Source organism: Aythya fuligula, chromosome W (genome assembly GCF_009819795.1).
Source record: "Aythya fuligula isolate bAytFul2 chromosome W, bAytFul2.pri, whole genome shotgun sequence".
NCBI lineage: Eukaryota > Metazoa > Chordata > Aves > Anseriformes > Anatidae > Aythya > Aythya fuligula.
In genome coordinates, this window is record NC_045594.1 from 6447662 (window position 1) to 6461579 (window position 13918).

General features: G+C 47.1%; 1 pseudogene; it reads right to left on the minus strand.

The window, feature by feature from the left end:
• Positions 1 to 8947: 8947 nt before the first annotated feature.
• LOC116501276 lies at positions 8948 to 13349 on the minus strand (annotated as a pseudogene).
• Between the last annotated feature and the right edge of the window lie 569 nt (positions 13350 to 13918).

Consider the following 13918-nt stretch of genomic DNA (forward strand, 5'->3'; position numbering starts at 1 on the left):
CTCGGTCATAGTGACCATGAAGTGGTTGAGTTTAGAATTTATGGCGACAGCAGGAAAACTGCCACCAAAACTTCAGCCCTGGATATGGGGAAAGCAGACTTCAGGCTGCTCAGGGAACTGGTTAGCAAGGTCCCCTGGGAAGCTGCTTTTGAAGGCATTGGCATCCATCCCGGTCAAATCTATAGCAGTGCTAAATCAACCACAAAGGAGGCAAAAAGGCTGTATCTGTTAGGAATAAGAGTTCAGAATAACAAAAGCAAATAAGCTCATGGATTTGAGGAATATTTCTGAAGATTTGATAAACTGACTATAATGAGGGGGAGACTGGGACACTGGGAGGAAAGGGAAGAAACCACATCTGTGGAAGAAATAAATTGCCAGTGCAGGACCCAGAGACAGACAGAACTGCTCTCTAGTGACACGAATTGTTAAAACATTCTTTTGCAAGGTACAAGAATTATATACATTAACCACTCTGTTTTTCTTAGACTTGTGGTTATACAAGGGTATGTAAGACAGAAGGTCACATTCATCATACCATGCGGCCCTAGCACTGTTCCATACTGACACGAATCAGATGAACATATCTCACATCCCTCTGATTATTACCCTTTATTATTTTTTCATGTTGGCAGTGATGAGATAACAAAGAGAAGACAAAGAGTGATCAAAAGGGACTTAAGGGCTTTGAGGCGACTGGTTGAAGGATCAGGTGCACAGGTAGTGTTTCCTTCCTTCCTTCCTTCCTTCCTTCCTTCCTTCCTTCCTTCCTTCCTTCCTTCCTTCCTTCCTTCCTTCCTTCCTTCCTTCCTTCCTTCCTTCCTTCCTTCCTTCCTTCCTTCTTTCCTTCCTTCCTTCCTTCCTTCCTGTAGCGGGGATCAATATTGAAAGGAACAGGCAGACCCAGCTGTGACTACTTCACTGGGGAGCCTGTTCCAGTGTGCAACCACCCTCTTGGTGAAGAACCTCTTCCTGATATCCAGCCTAAACGTCCCCTGCCTCAGCTAGTCACCATTCCCGCAGGTCCTATCACTGGTGATTACAGAGAATAGGTCACCTACCTCTCCACTCCCCCTTGCGAGGAAGTTGTAGACTGCAATGAGGTCCCCTCTCAGCCTCCTCTTCTTCAGGCTGGACAGGCCCAGTAACCTCAGCCTCTCCTCATACGTCTTCCCCTCTAGGCTCTTCACCATCTTCGTTGCCCTCCTCTGGACACTCTCCAACAGTTTAATGTCCTTTTTGTACCGTGGTGCCCAGAACTGCACACAGTACTCGAGGTGAGGACGGACCAGTGCAGAACAGAGCAGGACAATCACTTCCCTCGACCAACTAGCAATGCCATGCTTGATGCACCCCAGGACACGGTTGGCCCTCCTGGCTGTCAGGGCACACTGCTGGCTCATATTCAACTTGCTGTCAACCACAACCCCCAGATCCCTCTCTGTGGGGCTGCTCTCCAGCGTCTCGTCACCCAGTCAGTACGTATAGCCAGGGTTGCCCCATCCCAGGTGCAGGACCCAGCACTTGCTCTTATTAAACTTCATGTGGTTGGTGATTGCCCAGCTCTCCAATCTGTCCAGATCTCTCTGCAAGGCCTTTCCACCATAATCAGAGTCCACAACTCCTCCAAGTTTGGTGTCGTCAGCAAATTTGCTCAAAACACCTTCTCGTCCTACATCCAAATCATTTATAAAGACATTGAAGAGGACTGGCCCTAAAATGGAGCCTTGAGGGACCCCACTAGTGACCGTCCGCCAGCCTGATGTGGCCCCGTTTACCACAACTCTTTGAGCCCTGCCCGTCAGCCAATTGCTCACCCATCATATGATGTTTTTGTTTAGCTGTATGCTGGACATTTTGTCCAGTAGGATCCTATGGGAAACCATGTCAAAAGCCTTGCTGAAGTCCAAAAAGATCACATCAGCTGGTTTCCCTTGGTCAACTAGATGGGTGATCTTAATCATGAAAGGAAATCAAGTTATTCAAACAGGACCTACCCCTCATGAGCCTATGTTGGCTGGGACCAATGACTGCATTGTCCCCCAGGTGTGCTTCAATAACTTCAAGAATCATCTTCTCCATAATTTTACCAGGCATTGATATGAGACTGAAAGGCCTGTAATTGTTAGGGTCTTCTTTCTTGCCCTTCTTGAAAATTGGCACAACATTTGCTAGCTTCCAATCTACTGGGATCTCTCCAGATTCCCAAGCTCATTGAAAAATAATTGAGAGAGGTCCCGCGATGACGTCAGCCAGCTCTTTAAGCACCCTGTAATGAATCCTATTCAGACCCATGGACTTGTATGGATCCAGGTGGAGCAGCAAATCCCGCACACATTCAGGGTCGGTTGGGAGTCTGTCATTCCCACTGTCATGGTCCTCCCACTCAGGGCACCCAGGGTCCCGAAGCCCATCATCAGCATTGAAGACAGAGGTGAAGAAGGCATTAAATGTCTCTGCCTTGCCTATGTCATTGTCTGTGAGGAGACCTTCCCCATCAAGTAGCGGACCTATGTTTTCTTTGTTTCTCCTTTTTCTGTTCACATATATTAAAAAAAAAATAAATTATTGTCTCTCACAGACATGGCCAGCTTCAACTCTAGTTGGGCTTTGGCCACACAAATTTTCTCCCTACAAACACAAACAGCATCCCTGTATTCCTTCCTCATCGCCTGACCTTCCTTCCAGCAGCCGTACACTTTCTTTTTCACCCAAGCTCCAGAAGAAGATCCCTGGTCAGCCAGGACGGCCTTCTGCCCTGCCTGCCTGCCTTCCAATATTTTGGAATTGCCTGATCTTGTGTTTTTAGGAGGCAGTGCTTAAAGACTGACCAGCACTGGAGTGTCCCTGTGAATGGCCTGTGAGGAATGTTTTAACTACTCGTGAAGTGTCAATAAGAGAGCTATTTGTACTTGTATGTTCTTTCTTTGAAGTCTCTGATGTCTGGGGGTTTCAGAACAACTGCTAACAACTAGTAACTGTTATGGCTTCTGAATGGGACACTATGCAAGCCCCTGATATCTGGCCAGGTGGCCAGGAGATTAAGGAGAAGAAAGAAGCTGAAGGACAGCTAGAAGACAAAACTTGCAGGGGACGTTGTGTAAGCTTTTGACATGCTGCCAAGGAGTACAAAGGGGAAGGACAAGAAAAAAACTTGGAGAGGAAGACTATGAGCCTTCAGCATGAAAGACCCCCAGAGACCCCCAGGGGGACCACCAGAGACTGATGCGCATGCTCCAGTAGGAGGGTTTGGATCACGGAAGCTAATTATAATAACCTGTTTTTTTTTTTAGAAGTAGTAATGAATATGTATCAGCCTAGGAGCATAAAAATCAGCTACTTGATGTAACTGGTGTGCGTCCTGGTGGAGCGGAGACTCCCGGCGCACCCAGCTCTGTTTGCTTACCTCTATTTTTTTAATAAATTGTAAACTTTGATTATAATCCTATTTTGGGACTGAGCGATTTATAACAGGGACGTACCAGGCGAGTGACTCTCCAAGCAACGTCTCTTACCCGTGCCCCAGGGAGACAGCAGACGTCCCTTTGGGTCGAGTCTGGATGACCAATTGGGCCCTCCGTTCCCTTCAAAAAGGAGTCCCCTATGACTATAATCCTTTTTTTCTTGGGGCTTGTTGTGATGCGGGGCATAGGTTGACCTGTCCAGGGCAACTCCCCCAATGTGGATGGACTTTGTCCACATCGTTGAGTCTCATACCTATTGTGTAGGGGCACCTGGTAAGGTGAGGTATGCAGCAGGGAGGGGTTCACCTACTGCGCCAAACAGGAACCTGCTTCCACTCCCCCCTGTCTCTTAGATCCCTTCCCTCTGCCTGGCGGCAAGGTGGTAGGGGAACCTTTGTTTCTTGTGCAGTGGCTGTAGCTGGCTGAGGAGCCTGCCTCAGGGACGGCAGAGCTCTACTCCACCAATCTTGTTCTCTGACTCCCTGATGCTCCTCAGCCTGCCCACCTCCTCCCAAAGCTCTGCCAGCAGGCGAAGCAGTTCTGGGCATACCTCCCACAGCTGTGCTCGCTACTGCCATCCTGTACTGGCATAAGAGTAGGGCACACCCAGCAGCCTGACACCTGGGTGGCAGCATGTCCTCCCCCCCCCCACCCGGAACTCTGTCTGTGAGACTACATGGTGGATGCATTGTGGTGGGTGCAAAGCTCCTTGAAGCAATGGCCTTCTGCTGGGTGGATGGCATTACTCCCGGGACGAGCTGGTCAGGCTTCAGTGTTCTCCCTATTTGCCCTGCTTGCGCGCACTGTTGCACAAACTGCCGCATCACACCCTGTTTGCCCATTCTGTTCACTGCGCTCCTGGTCGCTTGCACTCCCAGGGGCTGCCTTTGTATGACAGAGGAGAGGCATCTGCCCCAGAGCCGATCACCTTGGCAAGTGACTATAAAATGGTGGCTATGCCTGATTTAAATGGCCTTCCACCACTGCTGCTGGCTCCGCCCAAGCCTTGTCAGCTGCCCTTGTGAGGGCTGCCGGGTCCTGGCAGCTCCCTCAACTGCCTTGAAGGGGCCTCAATGAAGGGAACACCCTGCACTCTGTGATCCCCCACTCCGCTGCAGAACGCATCTGTCCTGGAGCCGATCGCCTTGGATCTTTAATCTGGACAAAAGAACCAATCAACCAATCAAAGGAACCACAGTATTTTGCCCAAAATACAGGTCTGACAAAGATTCGGTATGTCAGGCCTTAGCCTTAAATTTTTATGTTAATAACAAATCTCCACTTTCGGAGGAAGTATTAGATTATGCTGCTTGTTGGGTACAAGAAACAAATTTGGTTTTGAGCAAAGATCAGAATAAAGAAGAAAAGAAAGAGGAGGAGAGAAGTAATAAGTGGGACCCCTTAGAAAACATACCTCCTCCTTATAACCCTCAAGCTGCAGCAGCAGCAGCGGCTGCCATAGTAGCTGCTCTGGAAGAAGAGACAGGAACTGTTAGCTCCAGAGGAAGGAAGTACCCCAGGCTTGTAAAAGAATGTAGAAAAGATCTTGAGAATTTTCCATTCCCTAATACTAACAGTATTAATGCTATTAACACTACTGAAGCTGCTATGTATCCTCTCTGGGAAGTTCCACTAGGACCTGGACAAATAGGGTATGCAAATGCTCCCCTTACTAGCAGAAAAGTACAAGATTTTAAGGAAATGAAGTCCCTAAATGAGGACCCCATTGGACTAGCAGAACAGTTAGATCAATTTATGGTACCCAATTTATATTCCTGGGGAGAAATGATGGCAATTCTGAATATGCTATTCTCAGGGGAAGACCGAGGAATGATTAGAAGAGCAGCAATGCAGGAACAGGAAAGGGATCGTCCTCCAGGATACGGGGTGATTCAAGCAGAGCAAAAATTTCTGAATGTGAACCCTAATTAGGACAACGATAATGCGCAGCATAGGGTTAATATGAGGGACTTGCGAGAAATGGTAATTAGAGGAATTGGAGAAACAGTACCTAAGTCTCAGAATTTTATTAAAGCCTTTGAGGCTCAGCAGAGTAAGGATGAAACACTGAGTGATTTCTTGGAAAGGCTTAGAGATAGGATGCAAAGGTATTCCAGAATGAATCCTGGTGACCCTGTAGCACAGGGGCTTTTAAAGGTTAATTTTGTGATGAAAGCATGGCCAGATATACAAAGGAAACTTCAGAAAATAGAAGGGTGAAATGAACAATTAGAAAATCTTTTGAGGGAAGCCTAGAAAGTGTATGTTAGAAGGGAAGATGAAAAGCAGAAACAAAAGACAAAAATTATGGTTTCCACAGTGGAGCAAGTGGTGAGACAGAGAATGGGGAGCCAACAGGAAAAGAGCTTTCGAGAAAGACAAGGTTCAGTGTGGAATCAAGAAGACAAAGGAAACAGGAATGGAAAATCAGTGGCCACCTTCTCCCCTGACATAGCAGAAACAGGTACAGATAAGATGTTTTAAATGCGGGCAGATAGGTCATTTTAAACAAGAATACCCTGAATTGAAAAGGGAAGAGAGATTGTTCACTATCATAATCTCTAAATAGGGAGGTCAGGGGTCCCACCAAGAGCCCTTGATAAATTTGGAGGTGGGACCTAATAAAGAAGAGGTTGTATTCTTAGTAGATATAGGAACAGACAGATCATCCTTAGCTTATAAGATACCGGGACTTAATTTGACTAGTAATATCATAAGAGTAACAAGGATAGAAAGATCTGGTATGGTGGTGTCACTTTTTGAGACTACTGAATTAAACTGGGGGACTAAAGCAGTCACCAGGCAATTGTTATATGTACCCAAAGCGGGAAGGGACAGATTTAATAGTCAAATTAGGATTGCACTTGAAGACTTGTGAAAAAGGAACAACTGTCTCAATGAGTTTATTAACAGAGAATGATGAAAACGAAATAAATCCCATGGTATGGGTAAGGAAAGAAAATCGAGGGGGACTTAATATAACTCCTTTAAAGATAACTGTTCAAGAAAGGAGTGGAATAGTGAAACAACGACAGTATCCTATCTCTTTTGAAATAAAAATGGGCCTGAAGCCTGCAGTGCAAACTTTAATTAGGGATGGTCTTTTGGAGCCTTGTATGTCACCCTATAACACTCCAATTTTACCAGTATGAAAGCCAGATAGTTCTTATCAATTAGTACAAGATCTGAGAAAGGTTAATGAGATAATACGAAAACACTACCCTGTGGTTCCTAATCCTTATACCCCCATGAGAGAAATTCCTTATGAGCACAAATGGTTCAGTGTTATAGATTTGAAGGACACCTTTTGGGCATGCCCACTGGATCCTGAAAGTCGGGATATTTTTGCATTTGAATGGGAAGACCCAGAAACAGGCCATAAACAACAATATAGATGGACTGTTTTGCTTCAAGGATTCACCAAATCCCCCGATTTGTTCGGATGCCAGATTGGCATGCTAGTGTGTCAAAGGCACAGAGCTAGTGTGAGGGGCAGGAAGCTTTTTCATAATAAGTGCATTAGCTGGTCATATCGGAATCGTGGGTAGGAGGCTCGGATTCATAGGAAGCCAGAGGATAGTAGGAGGACTTCTATGGCTAGGATAATGAGGAATAATTCTGGGGAAGGTCCAAGGGTGCTTGGGTTTAAGAATAAGATGACCGTAAGTGTGTTTATTAGCATGATGTTAGCATATTTGGCTAGGAAGTATAGAGCGAATGGTCCTGCAGCATATTCAACACTGAAGCCTGAAACCAGTTTATATTCGCCTTCTGTTAGGTCGAATGGGGCTCGGTTTGTTTCTGCCAGGGTGGAGACATATCATATTATTGCTAGGGGTCATGAGGAAAAGATGAAGTAGAATGGCTCTTGTGCAACGGCAAAGGTGCTCAGTGTGTAGTTTCTGTACAGTATAATTACTGATAGTAGGATAGTGGCTAGTGTTACCTCATATGAGATGGTTTGTGCAACTGCTCATAGGGCTCTGATTAGTGCGTATTTCGAGTTTGAGGCCCAGCCTGATCACAGGATCGAATAGACAGCTAAGCTTGACATGGCCACTAGGAAGAGGATTCTTAGGTTTACGTCTGCTAGGGAGAATGGGAGGGGAAGTGGTACTCAAATGGTAAGGGCTAGGAGGAGGGCTAGTATAGGTATTAGGATACATAGCAGAGGTGAGGAGGTGGAGGGTTGGATGGGCTCTTTAATGAATAGATGGGCAATTTAATGAATGGGCTCTTTAATGAATTCTTTTAATGAAAGGCCCTACAATGTTAGGGCCTTTGCGAGATTGCATGTAGCTCAGGATTTTTCACTCTATGAGAGTTAGGAAAGCTACGGCAATTAGGATTAGAATGGCATATGAGAGGGATATAATGAGATAGTTTGCTATTGTCAGTTGTATCATGGGATAGAGCTAGGGAGAGGATTTGAACCTCTGGGTAAAGGGCTTAAGCCTTCTGCATTTGCCGGGCTCTGCCACTCTAGCTGATCCTTTTCTAGGATTAAAGTGTGGTGTGTGAGTCCTCTTTATAGTTTAGTTGGTTTCACTATTTAGAGGGAAGGCAAGCTTGTAGCATTGGCCTCACTTTCCCAGTCCTTTCATACTAGGGAGAGTATGGCATAGATAGAAACCAACCTGGATTGCTCTGGTCTGAACTCAGATCACATAGGACTGTTAATTGTTGAACAAACGAACCCTTAATAGCGGCTGCACCATTAGGATGTCCTGATCCAACATTGAGGTCATAAACCCCCCTGTTGATAGGGGCTCTTGATTGCGCTGTTATCCCTGGGGTAGCTTAGACCATTATTCAATTATATTGGGTCTGGTCACTATTAGCACTTTGAGGGGTAGCTCTAGGTAAAGAGATATAGTCTTGTTTTTGGAGGGTTTGTTTTTCTCCAAGGTTGCCCCAACCAAAAAATATCGACCAGGCTCTGCGATTGTAGTAGTGGTCCCAGTAGGTTTAGTTTAGTGTTTGTGGTGGTCGTTGATTTTTAAGTTTCACAGGGTCTTCTCATCTTATGTTCACATTCTTGGTTTTGCACGGGGAGATCAATTTCACTGATTATCTGTGAGAAACAGTTAAGACCTCGTTTAGCCATTCATACAAGTCTTTACAAGACCCCTAGAGACCCCCAGGGGGACCACCGGAGACTGATGCGCATGCTCCAGTAGGAGGGTTTGGATCACGGAAGCTAATTATAATAACCTGGTTTTTTTTAGAAGTAGTAATGAATATGTATTAGTCTAGGAGCATAAAAATCAGCTACTTGATGTAACTGGTGTGCGTCCTGGTGGAGCGGAGACTCCCGGCACACCCAGCGCTGTTTGCTTACCTCTATTTTTTTAATAAATTGTAAACTTTGATTATAATCCTATTTTGAAGACTGAGCCATTTATAACAGTACGGAGGCAGCTAGTGCTAATACACCCCCCAGTTTGTTGGGGATTGAACATAAGATGGCGTAGGTGAATAGGAAGCATCATTCATTTTTTTTGTGTGTGGGGGGGGTAACAAATGGGTTTGATGGGGTGAAATTTTCTGGGTCTCCCAGCAGGTTGGGTGAGAATAGGGCTAGTGCTATTAGAGGGGTGATTACTAAGGCAAATCCTACAATGTCTCTGAGAGAAAAAAATGCGTGGAAAGGGGTTTTGTCACAGTCTGATACGATCCCTAGTGGGTTGTTTGAGCCAAATTCGTGCAGGTAGGTTAGGTGGATGTGAGAAAAAATCTCAAATAATTTCATTTTCATTATTAATTATAGCCCTGATACTTTACAGGCCAGTAATGACCTAGCTGCCTCAGTGTATTGGGTTCACATGGCAAGGCGGGGCCTGCAGTGAGAATAATCCAGCAGCTGTCCTGTGAGAAGAATCCAGCAGCTGCCCCATGTTAGATAAGGGCCAGTTTCAGCTGGCTCCAAAAGGGCCCACCACTGCCCAGAGCCAAGCCATGAGCAACACAGTTTGTGCCTCTGTGAGAGCACATCCAAGAAAAGGAAAAAAACGTGCTGCTCAACAGCAGCTGGGAGAGTGAGGAGTGAGAAACCTCCCTGCAGACATCAAGGTCAGTGCAGAGGAGGGGGAGCAGGCACTCCAGGTGCTGGAGCTGAAGCCCTACTGCGGCCCACAGAGAGGCCCCTGGTGGGGAAGGCAGAACCCCCGCAGCCCATGGTATACCACAGCGGAGCAGATTTCTACGCTGCAGCCCGTGGAGAGGAGCCCATGCAGGAGCAGGAGATTAGGGAGAGGTGGACCCCAGGGGGTCCCAAAGCCAGACCAACCCACTCCTGTTGAATAGACACTGTAGCACAGACCCACACCTGGAGCACCAAAGAACCCATTTTTCGCTGCCCGTGGAGCACAGGAGCAGCCCAGGAAGGTCGGCACTCCATGAGAGGGACCCCACACCAGAGCAGGGGTGAGAGCAACCATGAAGGAGCAGGGGAAATGGAGCACCACGGTCTGACAGCAGCCTCCACTGCCAGCCCCCCTGCCCCACTGAGGGTAGGGAAAACATGGAAGAGAGTGAACGGAGGAAGGTGCCCCCAGTTTGTTTCTCCATTTCTCACCACTCCAGCCCATCAGCAATAGGTAATAAATTTTATTAATCTTCCTATGCTAAGTCTATTTTGACCACAACAATAACTGTAGAGTGATGCCCATTGAGGTACACTTGAGGAACCCTTGAGGTGCACTTTTTCATTTATCAGGGAACTAGCATTCTGAGAATCCCCAACTCCCCTATTCTGAATTTATAACAGCAATCTCTCCTCCTTCTTCCACTCCAGATACTCCTATTTGAAGTGGCCAGCCTGGACACACTTAAAACAGCTTCTCAAAGCCTGTCACAGCTAGGATTTAGGCTGCAACACAGGTAGCTTTCTTTGCCTGCCATTCCTTTGTCTCTCTTCCTCTCCTTTCCAGCCTGGACCCGACTCCTCCCGAAAGTCCCTCTATCTCTAGCCCTCTGCCTCACTACCCAGTACACTGTGAATACCATTTATTTTGCTCTCTACTTTTCCTTCTCGTCTCCCCTCCTGGCATACACCTTCATACTAACTACACTGTTCACTGGGTCAATCATCCACAGCCTAAACGGAGAACAAGACATCACCACTCCCCGTCACCACCTTCTGCCTAACTATCGGCAACCTAGCACTAATGGTGCTTTACTCGGTGCTTTACTAGCACTTTGGCGCTTTACATGGCACCCAGCCTGATGGCTGCAGATGGGTCCCACCTATCTCTAAGGGGAAAACAGATCCTAGCCCAGGAGATGGCAGGGCTCATTGAGAGGGCTTTAAACTAGGTAAGAAGGGGGACGGGGCTGAAATGTGATGATGAAATAGTGTCTGAAATAGGGTCTGAAATAGTGATGGAGTGAACAGTGTAGGTAGTATGGAGGTGGGAAGATGTACACAGTACACAGTGAACAGTACGCTGTTCACTCCATCCTCCCACCTTCTGGAGCTTTTTCTGCATATCTTGTAAGGCTTTGATCACAAAATGAGGACTCCACACTGGCTTCGCACTAAAAGTGCGTCTAATTCATGCTCCACACAAGAGTCTCCCCAAATCCAACCCGAGGCAATATATGGTAAAGTTTCCCTTACCTTGGTCCGTGCACAGCTTCCTGGTCCGGGCTATCAGCAGTAATCCCTGTGCCTGTACCGTGTCTGTCCTGTGTCTGGGCTGTGTCTGTGGTCTGTCAGTGCTGGCCTCCATTCTCCCAGTGTTTCGCAGAGCCTGTCTTCAGATTAACAATAGGTCCTTTGCCGGTCGTATCGAGATAACCCACCACCCCCGGCAGGACCGCTGAAATCAGCGGGGTGCACCTTCCTGTCTGCGATGGCAAGAAATCTTTGGCAGGCGACAAGATCCCAGACGAGCCCCCAGACTGTGAGAAAAATCTCAAATAATTTTCTTCAGACAGGATCTTCTGTGCAGCTATTTTATTCGCGATTGCAATGGCGGGCGTCCTGTTAATTAGGAGCGCATTTTAGTAAACATATCATAACCTTTTATTCCCTATTACTTGACACCTGATCACCTCCCCTGTTTCCTCATTAGCTGAGTACTACAGGTTCACAAGCTACTCGACGCTCCTCTATACCATGTATGTACATTTTTTCTTTTTTTTCAACCCTTTAATTTCTCCTTTTTCCCCCTTTTTTCTCCTTTCTTCTGTTTTGAGATCTTGTGACCTTTTTTTTTTTTTTTTTTTACTGTTCTCACACTGCTCATCCTGTTTTTCTCAAGCTGCTACCTTATTTTGGAACAGTGAGGCCTTCAACTGTCCACTTATTTACTTAGCATTTCTCCTTGTCATGACTACACAGCTACCTTTGAATACAGAAAATTAATTCTCTACTGCAAAAACACAACTTAGCTTCTCACAGTGGACTAGGGTAATTCCTGCGATTAGAAAAGGCAGTAGGAAGTGAATGGCGAAGAACCGGGTTAGGGTTGGATTGTCTACTGAGAATCCCCCTCAAGCTCATTCTACCAGGGTTTGTCCGATACATGGGAGGGCTGAGAATAGGTTGGTAATTACGGTAGACCCTCAGAATGATATGGTAGTGGGTTTACGTGGCAAGGTTTTGGTAGCAGGGGGTCATAGGGGTGGTTTCTGTGAGAAGGATCTAGAAGCTGCCCCATGTTTGGTAAGGGCCCCACTGCTGACCAGAGCTGAGCCAATAAGCGATGTTGTTTTGCGCCTCTGTGAGAGCATATCTAAGACTGGGAAAAAAATGCTGCGCCACACAGCAGCTGGGAGAGTGAGAGGAGTGAGGAACAGCCTTGCAGGCACCAAGGTCAGTGAAGAAGAAAGGCGAGAGGTGCTCCAGGAGCCGGAGCAGAAGTGCCCTGCAGCCTGTGGTGAGGACCATGGTGAAGCAGGCTGTCCCCCTGCAGCCCATGGAGTACCACGGTGGAGCAGGTACCTGCACCGACGGAGGCTGCCGCCTGTGGAAGACCCCTGCCGGAGCAGATTCTGGGCCGGACCTGTAGCCCGTGGAGAGGAGACCACGCAGGAGCAGGTGACCTGGCAGGAGCTGCTGCCCGTGGGGGACCCAAGTTGGAGCAGTTTTCTCCTGAGGGATGGACTCCGTGGTACGGACCCATATCTGGAGCAGTTCTGGAAGAGCTGCTGCCTGTGGGAAGCCCACGCCGGATCAGTTCATCAAGGACTGCATCCCGTGGGAGGGACCCCACAGCACAGGGGACGAGAGTGACTGAGAAGGAGCGGCAGAGAAGAAGCACTGTAGACTGACCATAACCCCCATTCCCCCGTTCCCCTGCACCACTCGGGGGGAGGAGGTGGAAGAGGGTGGATGGGGGGGGAAGGTGCTTTTGGTTTCTTTCCTTTGTTTCTCACTTCTCTAGCTTGTTAGTAATAAGCAATAAATCTTACTATCTCCTTATGCCGAGTCTGTTTTGCCCATTACAATAATTACTGCGTGATCTTCTCGTCCTTATCTCAGCCTTTGAGCCCTTTTCATCATATTTTCTCCCCATTCCTCAGCTCGGCTGCCCACTCAAGCGGAACCATGACAGATATTGGTCCTTATGGTAGGATGTAGCCTACGAAGGCAGTTGCTATGAGGGTAAGTAGGAGGATTACTCCTGTGTTTCAGGTTTCTTTATATAGGTAGGAGCTGTAGTAGAAGCCCCGCCTGATATGTAAATAGATGCATATGAAGAAGAAGGAGGCGCCATTTGCGTGGAGATTGTAGATGAGTCATCCGTATTGGACGTTTCAGCATGTATGGACTACTGAGGAGAAGGTAAGTGAGGTGTCTGCGGTATAGTGTATGGCTAGTAGGAGACCTGTTAGGATTTGTGTGGCCAGGCAGATGGCTAGTAGGGATCCGAAGTTTCATCAGGCAGAAATGTTCGAGGGGGCGGGCGGGTCAATTAGTGAGTTGTTAATTATTTTTAGTAGGGAGGGAGATTTACAAATGTTAGGGGCCATTAGTGGGTCTGTGTGTCGTCAGAATTATTACTAGAATAGAGAGAGCAAAAGATCCCAGGTAGGTTTTAATCAGTCCTGTGTGTATTAGGGTTGCAGCTTTGCTTGCAGCCACTTGCAAGTCGGCGAGGCCCTCTGGTCCTACTTTTTTGAATCAAGAGAGGTCGATTAGGTGTAAGGCAATTTTTTGCCCTTTTTCTAGTATGTTTTTGGAGTAGAATCGGTGTACTAGGGGTTTGAAGTATCCTAATATGGAGGAGAAGTTTAAGAGGGGGTTTGGTTTAGGGTAAGTAAAGGCATGTGTTCCGTTTGAGAGTTCTAGGGCTATGGCGATTCCTAGGATTGTCACTAGGATAGCAGCGGTTTTAGTGATAATAGGTATGCTTATTGGGGTGTTTTGGTCGGTGTGATAAAGGAGGTGATGAGTATTCCTGCTGTGATGCTGCCTAGGGCAAGTTGAGTAAGTGCGGCAGTGA